The 14,447-nt window shown below is 39.8% G+C and overlaps 1 protein-coding gene and 1 long non-coding RNA gene across 8 annotated transcripts in view; one reads left to right on the forward strand and one right to left on the reverse strand.

Annotated features, from left to right (window-relative positions):
* The window catches only part of LOC115898424, a 169,968-nt gene extending 166,977 nt beyond the window's left edge, over window positions 1–2,991 (reverse strand). For all 5 annotated transcript variants that reach the window (XR_004058174.1, XR_004058164.1, XR_004058169.1 and 2 more), the window contains exon 1: window positions 2,940–2,991. This is a non-coding gene — a long non-coding RNA (uncharacterized LOC115898424). The remainder of the gene's footprint in view (window positions 1–2,939) is intronic.
* Window positions 2,992–3,501: 510 nt separating this feature from the next.
* SATB1 (SATB homeobox 1) overlaps window positions 3,502–14,447 on the forward strand; it is a 99,798-nt gene continuing 88,852 nt past the window's right edge. For 2 of the 3 annotated variants that reach the window (XM_030933413.1, XM_030933421.1), the window contains exon 1: window positions 3,502–3,776. The gene's annotated coding sequence lies outside the window, so the exon portion shown is untranslated. Of the gene's footprint in view, window positions 3,777–9,594; window positions 9,799–14,447 lie in introns of those variants that run through there. The other variant, XM_030933418.1, reaches the window with a different exon arrangement.

Consider the following 14,447-nt stretch of genomic DNA (forward strand, 5'->3'; position numbering starts at 1 on the left):
TTTCCAGCAAATAAGTTCCTTCAAGGCCAGTGCTGTTTTATCCTTTCTCTTGATGTTTCTTCTAATGTTTAGTAGGCAATATTTTATTGTCTATTCTTTTAAGGAAAATAACCAGTGTAGCTTTTGATACCAGCTACTGTTACTGGCCATTTGATATGTTCCAGATTTGTCTTTCAGTCATTTAAGTTAGATTTGGACTTGCCAAAAAAATCTAGTAGCACAACTATATTATTGCGTTAGCTCATTTGAGGTGCTATAACAAAGTATCTTGGACTGGGTAATTTATAAGCAACAGAAATTTATTGCTCACAGTTCTGGAAGCTGGGGAGTCCAAGATTACAGCACCAGCATGTTCAGCGTCTGGTGAAGGCTCACTCCTTGCTTCACAGATGGCACTTTTATTGCTGTGTCCTCACACAATGGAAGGGGCAAGGTAGCTAGATTCAGCCTGTCTTATAAAGGCACACCTCCCACTCACGAAGGTTGGAGCCTTCATGACTTAATCACTTCCCAAAGGCCCTACTTCTCAATACTATCACTTTTGATATTAGGTTCTAACACATGAACCCTAATATTGGGGGAACACTAACATTCAGACCATAGCAACTAACCAAATAACTTCCAGATTAAATGCCCCTTTCTTCTGAAAAATGGTCTTAGCCTTGTGCTATGAAATCTGTGGCCAACTACAATATTTTATTAACATCTTAATATTTAATAAATTCCTACTATGTGGAGGTGTAACGTTTAAGAGCTTATCAAACTATGTTATTTAATGTACTGCACTCAGAATTACATAATTCTGTATTCTAATAGAGCCCATGAGCTCTCTGTACAAGACTACTTGGAGGAAAAAGCAAATTCAAAAAATGAGGGGCAAAATGGTCTCTTGGTTCAACTCGGGGAGCATATCATACTTTCAGTTATAGGGGCTTGGCTGATAACTTGGGGAAGCAGATGAGTATATAAGAGTGTAAGAAAGAAAAAAAAAACAAATCTTTTTTAAAAATTTCAAATTTCTGTTCAGCTTCGTATCAGGCTTTCAGAATTGGAAAATCAACTGCCTGCTACCATAAATTACTGTTATGCAGTAATTAAATACTGAGAATGTATTTTTTTCCATTCCAAACCCTGATGTCTTTCTCAGATACAGATATTGTTACTGGTTAGGAAATTTAGCATTTTGATAAATTAAGGCAGGAGGATTTAATGTCTCCTGGGACCTGTGGGGGCAGAAAGTGATCCTAGAAAGAAAACATTTTACTGTTTTCCTCATTATAATCATTTATATCTTTTTGCTTTGCTTTACAGAACTAGAAGTTGTGGTGGGCACTTGTGTCTTTAAAAAGGAGGGTTGGTTCACTAAAAGAACCGTAATTCATAATTTTAAAAAAATCCTATATGTTTGGAATTATGGTCTCAGCATAAACTGGTGATCAACTGAAAAAAGATGAATAAATTCCAGGGAATTCAATAACCATGGATACGGGGAAAAAGCAGCATGAATACATGCTGTATTCTCCTTTATTTAGAAAAACCACACAAAAATACAGCACAGTTGATGTGTTTGTTACCAGGGCTTGAAAGTCGAATCAACCACTGTGTAAAAGATAAAATAAGACTGCACGGATATCAGGATTTTCCCAGCGTGCTTTATTCATAGCCATCTGACACAACAGGACCTAACAGAGCTTTTAGGAAAAACTGAATTCTCAGCCCACAATCACTTTCCAGGAACTTCCCTGCAAACAGTGCTGTGCGCTGGCAGGATGGAAATCTTAGCAATCTCCCTCCTGCTTCCACAGTTCCCTCCTCTCTAAATAAAATTATTTATGGGGACTTAATGAGAGAGCAAGCCTTGTGTGAAAGGAATTCAAGAAAGTGCGGCTTCTAAAAATACACCTAGGCAGCTCTACAGTCCTTATTGTTACAACCTGACGTTTTGCAGTTCATGCCATGAACCTAACTACACTTCTTGCCAAATACACACACGCGTACAAAAAGGAGGAAAAGTAAAAACTATGTTTTCTCTTTCTGCAATCCCTTTAACTTTGAGTAAACATTAGTAATTTTCTGTTGACATACTCAATGCAAATTTCCCAAAGGCTACACAATACAAAACAAAAGACCTGTTAGCTTCCTCAGAGCTGAGGGGAGGAGAGGCAGGGGGAGAGAAATAAAGTTATGAAGGTCCAGTCTCTCCTAAGCCTGCGGTCCTGAGCCTCCTCCAGTCACCCTAGTCTTTTTGTAGAGATATTTTGAGTTTCAGTCTCCACTTGGGAAGGTTCCTTGACCCCTTCTCTCCCAAGTCCCCTGTCAATAAAATCCTCATCTCTCCCGCTTTGCCGCCAGCTTTCTGGGGAAACTGGACCTTGCTTAGGCGTCTTGTTCCAGTGGGCTGAAAAGTACAGCTGGTGACGTGAGGATAAATATTTAAACAAATGGGCTGGGTCACAGCGTGGGGGTCTTCAAGAGAGGGCCTGCTCCTCCTTCCGCCACGTGCTCCTCACTTGGGGTGCAAGGCTCCTGGATAGGGGGCTAAGAGGGACGAGGGTGGGATGAAGGGAGATGGACAGACCAGGCTGTAAGTGAAGGAGGCCCTCTAGGAAACATCGTCTCGACCGAACATTGACAGAGAAAAAAAAAAATTGGCCCACATGCCCCTAGTGGGGAAGCATACACCCCACGCAGGCTGGGTTGAGGTGGGGGTGCTTCGAGGCCTCTCACCTGACTTCCTCCTCCGCCTGCACACACACTACAGTAACCCCCTCTACTCACCCCCCAAAACCCAGCCAAAGAACGAACAACAAGAGGAAGCCGCAGGCGACAATAGGAGGGGTGCGCGTGGTGGGGGCCCCGGAGAGGTGAGGGGGCAGGGTTGGCGGGCGACGAGAACCGCGCCGCGCACCCCAAGCGCACCCCCAAGCGCCCACACTTACCCCTCGAGGCTGAGGGTCCTGTCTTCCGCGCCAACCCCCGTGCGCGCCCCCTCGCCCGCCCTCGCCCCTCCGGCCCGCCGCCCCCCACAACCCGGCCGGCGCGCTGGGAGGGAGCCCGGGAGCCGCGCGCAGCGGCGGCGGCGGCGGCTCGGGCTCGGCTCGGCTCGGGCTTCAGTGCGCCTAGTGTAGCCAGCGGCCGCCGAGGCTCCCACCGCCAGGGGGAGAAGCCGGGCGGGCGCTAGGGAGGCGGGCCGGGCCCTGGCCGCCCCACTGGCCAGCCCGCGCCGCACGAGCTCCGAAGCGGCGGCTGCGCGGGGTCTGCCGAGCCCCCGGGCGCAGCGTGCCCGGTCCGAAGCGCCACGGCTGGATGCGCGTCCCGGGTGGCTGCGGGCTCCCGCGGGGGGCGCTCCGGCCGCTCCGGTGCGCCTCCAGACTGCAGGCGCCGCGACCGCCGAGCCGAGAGCAGCTCCCGCCGGCCCCTTCCCCCTCCCACCCCCGCCGCCGCCCCCTCCCCCTTCTTCCCCCCCACCCCGCCCGTTAACATCTCCTCCCTCCCCCTCCTTCTCTTCCTTCCCTTGGCCCCGCGCGCTCGCTCGCTCGCTTCTCGCCTCGCTCTCCCCTTTAAACGCCCACTTCGGATGGGGAAAGAGGACAACTTGAAGTCAAGTTGCAATTAACTTCCGCGGCAGCCGCAGCTCCGGCGGCGGCGGCGGCGGCGGCAGGAGAGGCAGAAGCCGCCGCCTCGGAAGTCCGACGCCGGCGCGCCCGCCCGGGGAGCCGTTCCTGGTTTCAGGCCCGCACTCGACAGCCACCGCCGCCCCCAACGTCCATGCCTGAGTGAGTTCTGCTCTTTTGCCTCCCTTTTCCCCTTGCTACTCTTACTGTTTTATCTCTGTCTCTAATTTTCCGGAATCAAACCAAACTTCTCTGTAGCACCCACCCCGCGTCCCCTGTTGGGGCGGCTGGGCTCCCCTCTCGTGGGCGCAGGGTTTCAAGGGTCTTCTGAGCCCCTTTTCTCACGCAGTCGGACCTCAGAGGGGTGGGCTGGTAAAGTAGGGGAGAGTGATCGGGATAAGGGACTTGAAGATGCCATTCGTTCTCTGTCTGGGTGTGGACACATCACCACACCTGCCCAACAGACCCTGGCTGAACAAACTCCTTCAGGTCACCGGTATGGCCCGTTTTAGAAGAGGAAAGGGGAGTGGAAAAGACCGAAGGAAGCAAATGGGGAAAGGGGGAGCCTCTCTGTGCGTTCTGGAGCCGGGCGGGCAGTAAGGTGCCTGGAGGAGTGGGCTGCGGGAGTGGTAATGTTCCCCCGCTGGATCGCGAGTCTGCTCAGCATCCTTTCCCGGTCCATCTCCGCCTCCCTCCGCTCCCTGCCGGCGCGACTGATGGTAAGCATCGGCGAAGAGGGGCCTGGGAAGTTTGTGGCAACTTCTGCATCCCGGGAGCTACTTGGGCGCCGGGGCGCTCAAGTTGGAGCCCGGAGTTTGAAAGCGGCGGCACTCCCCATTTCAAGCCCTCGCTGGCTGTAGCGAGGCTGGTCCGGGAGAGGCTGCTGGCGTGAATGTGGGTTTGGAGTTGGGCAAGAGGCAGAAGAAAGGGCCACCCTCTTAGCTGGGGCCGGGACATCACAGGTGCAGCCTCGGAGTCCACACCGTGTCTCCCTCCTGCTCTCCAGACCCGAGCGCGGTGGCCTTTTCCTATTGCTCCAGTGCCAAGGCTCCTGGGGCGGCAGAACTGGGGTTTGGGAAACCACGACGAGAAGGACGAAGCAGGCAGGTGGCAGGTCTGGGGAGTGCCACGTGCGTACCGGGGAAACACAGGTTCCTCTTGGGATGACCTCAGAAGACCAACAGGAGAAAGGGGCATAGGGATCTCCTTGAAGGTTTTGGCCTTGGCCTCCACTGGGGTGTTGCAAATTTCACTAACAAATGTCAACCACAGGGTCCTCTCTCAAAGTGTCCTGGTTGGCAACTTTGACCTCTGCGCCCTTCCTTGGTGAACTTTCTCAGCGGCATTCCGGACTTACAAGCAAATATTCTAAGACTTGGACTCCACATGGTTATAAAAGAGACAGGGAAAACAGAAAGATGCCCTATTCCCCCAGAGAACCTTACTGCTCTGACTGACTGGGGTTCCATGTTTGCATACTTGGAGGCCAGGGGACCTGACTTTCTCAAGGGGGAGGGTGTAGGGTAAGAAGGAGTAAAATGTGACCACTCGCTGTCAGGTTTTGTCCTAAGCAATCTCTGATATTTACGGTGTTTGTACTGCTGACAGAGTAACTCATCCCGTTGAAACTTAGTTGAAATTTACACTCTAAAGTGGATTTTTCTGAGATGTCAGTAATGTGAGATTTATTCTGTGGTCAAATGTAGCTGCAAAAATCAAAAACAAAAACCCATGCTTTAAGTCTGAAGAAAACCAAGGTTGAGGTGTTTGCTCTAAAAACCTCTCATCTCCTGTATGGTACTAGTGCTATGATTTAGCAGTAGTCCTTTATTTCTATTGCATATTATTTTCGTAGAACAGTAGTACATTCATATACTGGCTGCTCCAGTCTGCTGGCAAACATTAGCATTCAAGCTTACATTTTTGACAAATGTGCAGACAGGAATAGCATGAATAGGCATCTTAAATATTAACAACCTAAGCATCTGTTGTGAAACAAATTTAATATATTTACTCTGTTTTTCTCACATTGTTAGAAAAGGTTATAATAAGTGCATAATTTCAACTTTAGTTAGCAGAAGTAACTGGCTGTATCTTTCACTACCTCTCCAAGTGTTTAACACAATCACCAGACATAAATACTTTAATTAACTTGGTTAAGCACATTATTAAATACACTGTAGACAATGTGTATACTATATTAAATGTAACAGTAGCAAACTGTTTATTCTATTTATACACATTTTAAATGACTATGCATTTTATAAATATACCAAATATGCTTATTCTTCATCTTTATTTGACACTTATTCATTTTTTTCTAATGAAAACAGTATTTTAAATGTAGAGTTGTTCAGTCATATGCAATACATAATATGTAAACAGTAGCTATAAAATACAAGGCATTGTCAAATTTGGATAATACTACATCTAACATTATACAAGGGAAATAAAATCATGATCCAATTTTGTATTTCTTTCTGAATAATGAATATAAATGATGTATGAAAAAAGAAGAAATAGGGATTTCCCTCCTAAAGTACTAGCTCCTTAAAATTTGGTAGGAGGGCAGGATGGGGTGAGAAAAAAGAGAGAGAAGACCTAAATAACTTCCAAAAGTCTGAATAGTTATTTCCAGAATCAATGCATTCCTCACTTTCCCACAAGCTGAAATATGTAATAAATAATAGTTCTTTGTATGTAAAAGTATTCAAAAGGAATGTTTTTTGTTCAGATTTGTAAGAAATTAATATATTCTTTGGTCAATAATCTACAAAAGTAGTTCTTTTGTCTCCCAGCATCTTAAGGACGACAACAAAATGAATATTGGTTTATTTCTGCAAAGAAATCTGTTGCCAGCTATATGAACTTGTGATTAAATAAGACATGATATGCTGAGTGATGGTAAAGAAATACTGCATTAACTTAGTAAAGACTAAAATATCTGGAGGAGAATTTTCAGTTCTTTTTCATATGACAGGTTGTGGATTGTAAATTAGGCCTAAAAGGTCAGGTGACAGGCACCTGTTCCTCATTATTGTAAAAATATTTTGGTTACAAACACTATTAAGCTAAACACAACATGGATATACAGCAGGGACACTATAAAGCACTCTAGTGGGTTTTCATCTGCTCTGTAAATTTCCAAAAGGACTATACATAGATATACCCTTTACACACATCGTTTCTTCCATACATGTTGTCTTGGATGACTGTAATTAATATATTAGTACTTGGAATTGATGAAGCATATAAAATAAATGCATATGACTAAAGCAATCTTCAGACTATTTCTAGATGATGTAGTTGAATGCAAAAATGTTTTTTAATCTCTTTTTCCTTTTCAATATATTGATTATCAGAATTCTGTTCATGTTATAGATAGAAACCTCCCCAAATTGCCTTTTACACTTTTTAGATAAGATAGGTTCTTATTTTAAATGATGCCACGAAGTATTTTGCTCAGTACTCATATAAAAAGAAAATTAGTTGCTATATACTGTCATAGCTTTATGGCATACATAAAATAGAGAAAACATGTTTTACATGAATGCTGTTAGGAAGGGTATCATCATTTGATCTTCAAACTTGCCACTTCTCTCAGGAGAGTTCAGCAATATTTCTATTGGAATTAAGGAATGGGGTTTGATTTTTATGAATGGTTTATCTTCAGATATTTCAGAGAGCAGAATAAGCATACATATTGAAAAGACTAAAGTGGCACAAGGTTGCAAAAGATTAAAGGTGCCAGGTGCTTTTAATTAACAAATGGGGACTACCTCGAGTAAATCAGATAACTCAGATTAAGTTCTATGATATTTCAAAATGTTTTCTGTCTTTTTCGGTTTTGTATGGTTTGTGCTTATTATATTAAGTATTCATTTTTAGCATTTGTGATCAGATTACAGAACAGTCATTACTCTTGCTTTTCAAATTGATTTGGTTTTCAAACTCTAAAACTCTGTGATGATTTTTACAAATTGGTTTACATTTTGACAGAACAGAGTTAAGTTAATTAATAGATCAGGCACGAAAAATCATCCACAGTAGGGTATATTTTCTGGTAAAATGAAAGTTATGTTTCAGCATGATGAGCATCAGGCTTCAGTAATCTGTTCCTCGTGTGGAATGAACACTTCCTACTTCGAGCTAGCAGGCACCTACTGTTTATTTACGCTGCATTAAACTGACAGTGCAGCAATCAGAGGAAAAATATTACTTACCTTCCTGAAGTAAATACCAGTTTATAGGTTAGTGCACGTATTTATATTCCTGTCACCACTAAATAACGGCTCTGTCTCCATTTTAATATCTACCTATGCTATAATCCAGGGCTTCAGACTCTTCCTAGTTGGGGATAGGGGTCGAGAGGAGTTTTTCTTATTTCCCTATGGCAAAACTTTAAAGACAAGTAATTTCATCTTCTCATTTCTGTCATGTGAGAACCAGTTGAAAGAAATGTTACGCACTTTTACTTTGCATACCTCAACTATAACATCAAAACCCCAAAAGAATCTGCATGCCACTTAAAATAGTTATCTTAAAGCAACCTCAGGATAAATATGTTCAAACACATTCAAATGTGTTTTGCTAAATTAACTTTCTACAAAGTTCCAAAAAGATTAAACTATTTGATTCCTCAGATAATAACTTCAATAAAATGTCTCCTCTTCCAAGTCTTACATGGAATGTTTGAGTTTTTAATGGAGTTCTGAAAATATGAATACAAAGTGGGGCTCATTGATTGATTTATTGATTGACTCTCTGAGCTTTTCTCTGAAAATAGTCTTACCTCCTTCATTTGACTTCTTGTTAATCTGCCATCCTTAAAATAAGGGCGATTTCTACCTTGTTATAATACTAAATGTATTTGTTGTTTTCTTTTAAGTTAAAAATCCTTTCTCTTTCAAGACCCCTTTGAAACATCAAAATACTGTTAAAGTTGAATTCCAGAACTCACAATTAATTTGAGAAAAGGCTTATTTTCATTTAAATTATCTAAGAAGCGGTTACACTTAACTGTCTATACACAATTATCAATACCTAATCACATATTCCACTGACATCAGGGTAGAATATAGTCTTAATACAACATATAAATCAAATCTGTTACAGAAGATTCTTCTCCACTATACCGAAGAAAAAGTGTCTACTATAGTAATTTATATATCGTTCCTAAATGATGTTCTCAATGGTAAGTCTATTTAAACTTGATGTCTTCATAGAGTGTGATCAACACATTAACACACATTATTTCATACTTTTGAACTTAAGCCAGTGGTACCTTTTGCTGTTTATTTTTTTAAGTCTTTTTTGAGATTAGATATTTCAGAGTAAATAGATACAGATTGTGTGTATATCTATTCAGGGTGAGATTTAGTAGTGTAGCATTTCTCCAACATATTGACCTATTTTTATGCTTTCAAGTTATTTTGTATCACTTCTACAGTTGTTGCAGTTTGAAAGTTCATAATCGAAATTCTAATAACCTCTTTCAATGGAATTTCAAGGATGTAATTCAGTTTATGTGGTGATGTAGTTTAGTTGCAAGAGATGAAAATTAGTTAACTGGTACCTCAGGATTTATGTCCCTGGTTTCTGCTGAAATTTATTCAATCCAGTTATTTGACATTTGGTAGAGAAGTGGCTTGTAATCAAAAATTAAGAGTTGGTTCAGTTTCCAGTGGAGGAAAGATTTTGCTGGATAAAACATTTAACTGTGCAATATTTTATTACACTCATCACTCATTTTAGAGCCTGCTTATTGTTGCACACATTTTTGAATACCTAGGGGTGCACATCCCCAGATGAGGCTGAAATGCTTGCAGAAGAAGCAGATGTCAGACTGTACCTGGCTGTGCCTTTACTAGTACCTATGTGAACTTGAGCTGGCCCCCCCTCTTCTACACCCCTTCCCCCCCAGGTGTGCAGGAAGTAGAGGGCGTTATACTGGGTGAAGTGGGTGGACTCTACCCAGAGCTATGACCTGATTTGTGACGCACCCTCAGAACTGCAGTAATGGTCCAGCTGCTTCACAGGCAACTGGTAACCACCTCATTTGGGGATGTTTCTGCCTTGCTAGCAGTGCCAGAGAAAACTTCATCATTGTCACCTCATCAAAGACTACTTTTTCAGACATCTCCTGTAGGGCTAGATTCGGAGAACAGCTTCTGATATTTGGAGGGTAAGTGCCAGAAAAGTTACTATAATGTTACATATGGAGAATCAGGACTCCAGCCACAGTGACAGATAGGCATTGAGTGTTCGGGGGAGGGCTTTCTGTTGGGATGTTGCTTTTTCTCAGCTCTAGAAAATTTGGGGCCAGATACTAAGAAAAATTCTTCAGTGGGCATTCTTTTTTGGGTGGTGAGATGTAGTAGCAAGTTCCCAGGGAGAATTATTAGACCTTCTTGAAATATTTAAAGAAAAGGTAGTCAGTAATCTGTGTGAGGGGGCAATTCTTTAGATTCAGTTTTCCTGGAAGCTAGGCATGTAGTAGAGTTGATTGCTAGAGATTCCTCTATAGTCTTATTCAATGGTTCCTGATATGCCATTAAGAGCATGTAAGTGACAATTTGGCCTTTTAATGTTTATAATGTTAAGGACTTTAAGGCAAAAGAGGTTTTATGTTATAAATATTTTATTGTAATAATTATTGTAAATAAAATAGAACCTAGTGTATGCAGATACCTTTGAAATGGAGATAGTCTTGAATATAGCATATCCATAATTAGCTGTTTGATATTGAATGCAATTGAGTTTTCCTGTTCCAGTGAAACAGACAATGGAAATCATTGGGGACTAACAACAGGGCTATGTGATTCTTGATATAGCAAGCCTTTCTTTCCCCCAGAAAATATTTTATCAGTGAATAAAGTACTAAATTAAAATGCATACAGTTTTAATTTTTTTAAAAATCTATAGAATTTGTAAAATAATCCAAATGCTTCCCATTGTATTTTCACCAACTGAAATGATACTTGGATAGATGTTCTGTTTAATAGTAGACAGTTATCTCTAGACTGTGAGAGGAAAAAACAATATTTTAATAACTACGTTTTAAAATTTTTCTTAGAGTTCCATTTCCCTTTGGGTGGTTTAAGAGGACTCAGAAACAATTTAGTACATTATCTTAAAAGTTTAACAATGACAGCTTGTATAAAATCACTGTATTTTAATAATACTGTATGCTTATTAGTGTTATTAGAGGAGTAGACAGTTAATTACAGCCTTTTCTGAGGCATGTTAACTATATATTAACAACCATGTTAAAAAAGAATGATGTATACCCTTAACATACAAGCGGCTGCTTGCTTGATTCTTTAAAAAAATTCTTTTAGAATGTATGAGTCAGGGTTTTGGTTCAGAATTATGAAAGGTTTTCTATTAAAGCAACTTAATTTTAAAACTTTTCACTGGATTATAAAATTTTTCTCCTTTTTTTTCTTTTTATAGTGTTGACCTGATAGTTTTTGCCAGTGTCATTAGAAATTATTGCCCCTCAGTGGTTTTAGTTTTTCCAAATTGTATTTTGAGATACCCATGTTTTCTGGTTTTTTGATGACTTTGGCCAACATAATCCATTAAAAGCTTATTCAATTGATTTTGCTCCTCTTAATACTTCTTTTTGTGTTATAATTTTAATCACTTTTTCTTTAGCCAAATTGTGATTACTTCCAACTCTGTATAATCTAATGTTTTACATACATTTCAGCAGTCAATCACAGAGGTAGTTCTAAGATTATTTCATTGTCTAAATCTCAAACCTGGATTTTCACTATGGCTTCCGGCATGACAAAACAATGGGTGACTGAAACTAGAGGGATTTAAAGCTAGACTTAGCCTTACTTAGACAATTCTATCAAATTGGTTAACTATTTGAATTATCTTGGTTGATTTGAATTTGTAGATCTCGTAACCTCGTAATATGCCTCTTAAAAACGCACTAGTATTCCCACTTTTTGAAGTTTATAGAAGCTGCTATATATTTCTGTAAGTATTAAACTACAAAAAGTAAGTAATAAGGTACGTCTGTGTTATATAAAATAGAAAGTTCATAGTTAGCATTCTGTGCCTTGTACATATTGAGCACTCATTAAAGAATTGCTAAATTAAAAATAAAATATAAAATGTAGCTTGTGCCGATAAAGATTTATTGGCGAAGAGACTTTTCTTTCTAATTTTCTGTTTTTACTGGGGTTATGTGAACACTTAATCTGCATATGCCTCATTTTCTGTATAATTGGATGATTTTTTTTTTTTTTTTTTTTTTTGGTAGCACCTGGGTCTCTGTTCTATCCTCATTGTCTGACCTTCAGTATTAGGTTAAGTATCCCTGCTCAGCTTCATTCTTTGGGGTTTGGTTGTGGTAACAAACAATACTGGAGTCAAACAGAGCACTCCCCTGAATTCCTTGCAATTTGAGCCACCAAGTAGCCATCCTTCTGATATTCCAGAACCAAAAATACTATGGACTAGTGCCTCAAGGCTGATTGACCTTCTATCTGTTCTTTCCTACAATAATGATTTTTTTCAAGCTCCCACTGAATAAATGCTACTGTAATTATTGCATAAAGAGATATTTTTCATTGCAGCTTAAATACATTGTTTGAAAAGCATTCTAAGATTTGGGGTGTTTATATATGAATATTTTACTCCATTCCTTAAAACTAGTTCTGAAATTGCAGTAGGGTTGTGTTAGCTGCATCTAAAATATTCTGAAAAGTTCTAGGCATTCTATGAAAGTTATCTAAAAAAGACACTTCCTTTTAAAATTTATTTTCATTTTAAAATATGAGTGGGGCTGCTTGTAAGACAGTCCTATTTAGTTACACAAAAGACAGTTTCTTAAGTGGTGCACTGCTGTGTGACCTATTACATTATCATGCACATTCTGTCTCTTTAAAAACACAGTCTCCTCTATTTGCCCTATTAATTGTTGATATGTTGCCATCCACGAGACAAAAATTAGAGCTGTAATTAAATAATCATGTGATGCTCCTTAGTGCCAATGAGAGCAAACTCATTTTTCCAGGCCCTGATGGTCACTGATTATTGTATTACTACTGGCTTGCTTTATTTTTTTTAATGATTCTCTATCTGTAGATTACCTAACTACTGTCCTTTTCAAAATTAAAAAAAGTAGAAAACATTCAGCCAGTTAATTGGCTAGAGGTCCTCAGGGACATAAGGTAGACATACCTTTTTTGCTTTTGGTCACCTGGTAGGTTCTTTGGGGAGGCTACATCAATGGTGTGGTTGCCTGCCATTTAATTTACACTGGTGTTTTGGCTGGGATGGAGGCATATGGGGAATGCCAGGAGAATTACAAAAGGAGCCGGGTATTAAAATTCAGAAATGATTAAAATTGAAATAAAAGGATGCTGCTTCTTTGCCAGTACTCTGGCAGTCATAATGACACATAGAGATTAGTTTCCACCTTCATCTTTTCCTTCTTTCTCATTTCCTCTTGTTTATTGTTGACACATTTTCCTTATGTCTGTCTCCTGTCTCTGTATCTTTTTGCACCATTATGCATTCCTACTTCTCCCTCTTTCTTTAAGCATGGAGAAGCCTACTTAACTGTATTATAACAATAACAGAATAGGTTATTAATATTTAATATGCACATGATTAAAATTTCTCTCCCTTAAACATAGGTCAGCTGTATTATTACTAACCGGCATGTAATTTTTCATTTAAAATATTCTTATTCTGCCCCATGCCATTTCTGAAATGCAGTCTACTTTAGTAGTGATTTAATACACAACGTTTAGAAAATTGTGGTCGGCTAGTGAGAAAAGAATTTACCAGTCATGGATAATCAATTATGCATGAATTCAAATGTAACAGATGGAATCTGGTGAGTTAAAGTTTCTCTTTGCCTTAGCGGTTTTTTTTTTTTATTTGTTTGTTTGACACCTGTCTCTTATATAGAGATAAACATCTAACATAGCATGTGAGAAATTTATTTATATTTGTATTTTCTCTTTCAAGTGAACTTAATTTTTTAAATTAAAGAAAGAGATTTTGTATGTGGTCTTAAAGGTTATCAGACTCTCTCCATTCATTTTATAGATACAAAACCTGATCCTGCTTAACTAATGAAGGATCACTCAGCTAGTGAGTAGAGTAAGAAGCAAGACCCAAATCTAGTTTCTCTATCTTTTCTCCACTACTTTTCCCACTATGCCATTTATGCTCCTTTTTTGGGGAGTTACTTAATAATAGGGATATTATACTAACTCTGAGTTCTCAAGGCTTTCTGATGAAAACTGTGGTAGACTAGTTTTAAATTGTGAAATACTCTCTTGTATGACAGGCAAATATTATCTGTGTACATATAAAAATATTATGCTATGTGTATATTTTATACATATATATATACTTATTCATACTTGGATGTTGGCCAAACAATTGGATTTTTCAAATCTATTGAGAATGCCACAAGATTTGGTTTTACATCCTAAACCGGCATATGCCAACCTTGAAGATACATTTACACTTGGTTGCAGTGTTGTAAATTTTTAGTGACAAAACCCCTTTTTGCAAAACAAACTAAAAAGTTATTTTTGAGAGCCTTGTTACCTCAAAGAAGAGATAAAAGGTTAATTTTTATTAAATATAATGTGAATATGTAGTGTTTCTTCAACTGTAGAAGTAATAGAAGAATAGTGGATATTGACCTTTAAAGCGGTCTAGTCTCAAAACAGAAAGCTGGCTCCCATCAAAATTTTTCATAATGTGCTATTTGTTTCTCTCCCAAGTGTATTTATGTATTAAATAATACAAATGAAAAGTCTTTGCAAAATAAATAAAAATAAATGATTAAAA

The sequence above is a fragment of the Rhinopithecus roxellana genome, chromosome 1, assembly GCF_007565055.1.
Source record: "Rhinopithecus roxellana isolate Shanxi Qingling chromosome 1, ASM756505v1, whole genome shotgun sequence".
Taxonomy (NCBI): domain Eukaryota; kingdom Metazoa; phylum Chordata; class Mammalia; order Primates; family Cercopithecidae; genus Rhinopithecus; species Rhinopithecus roxellana.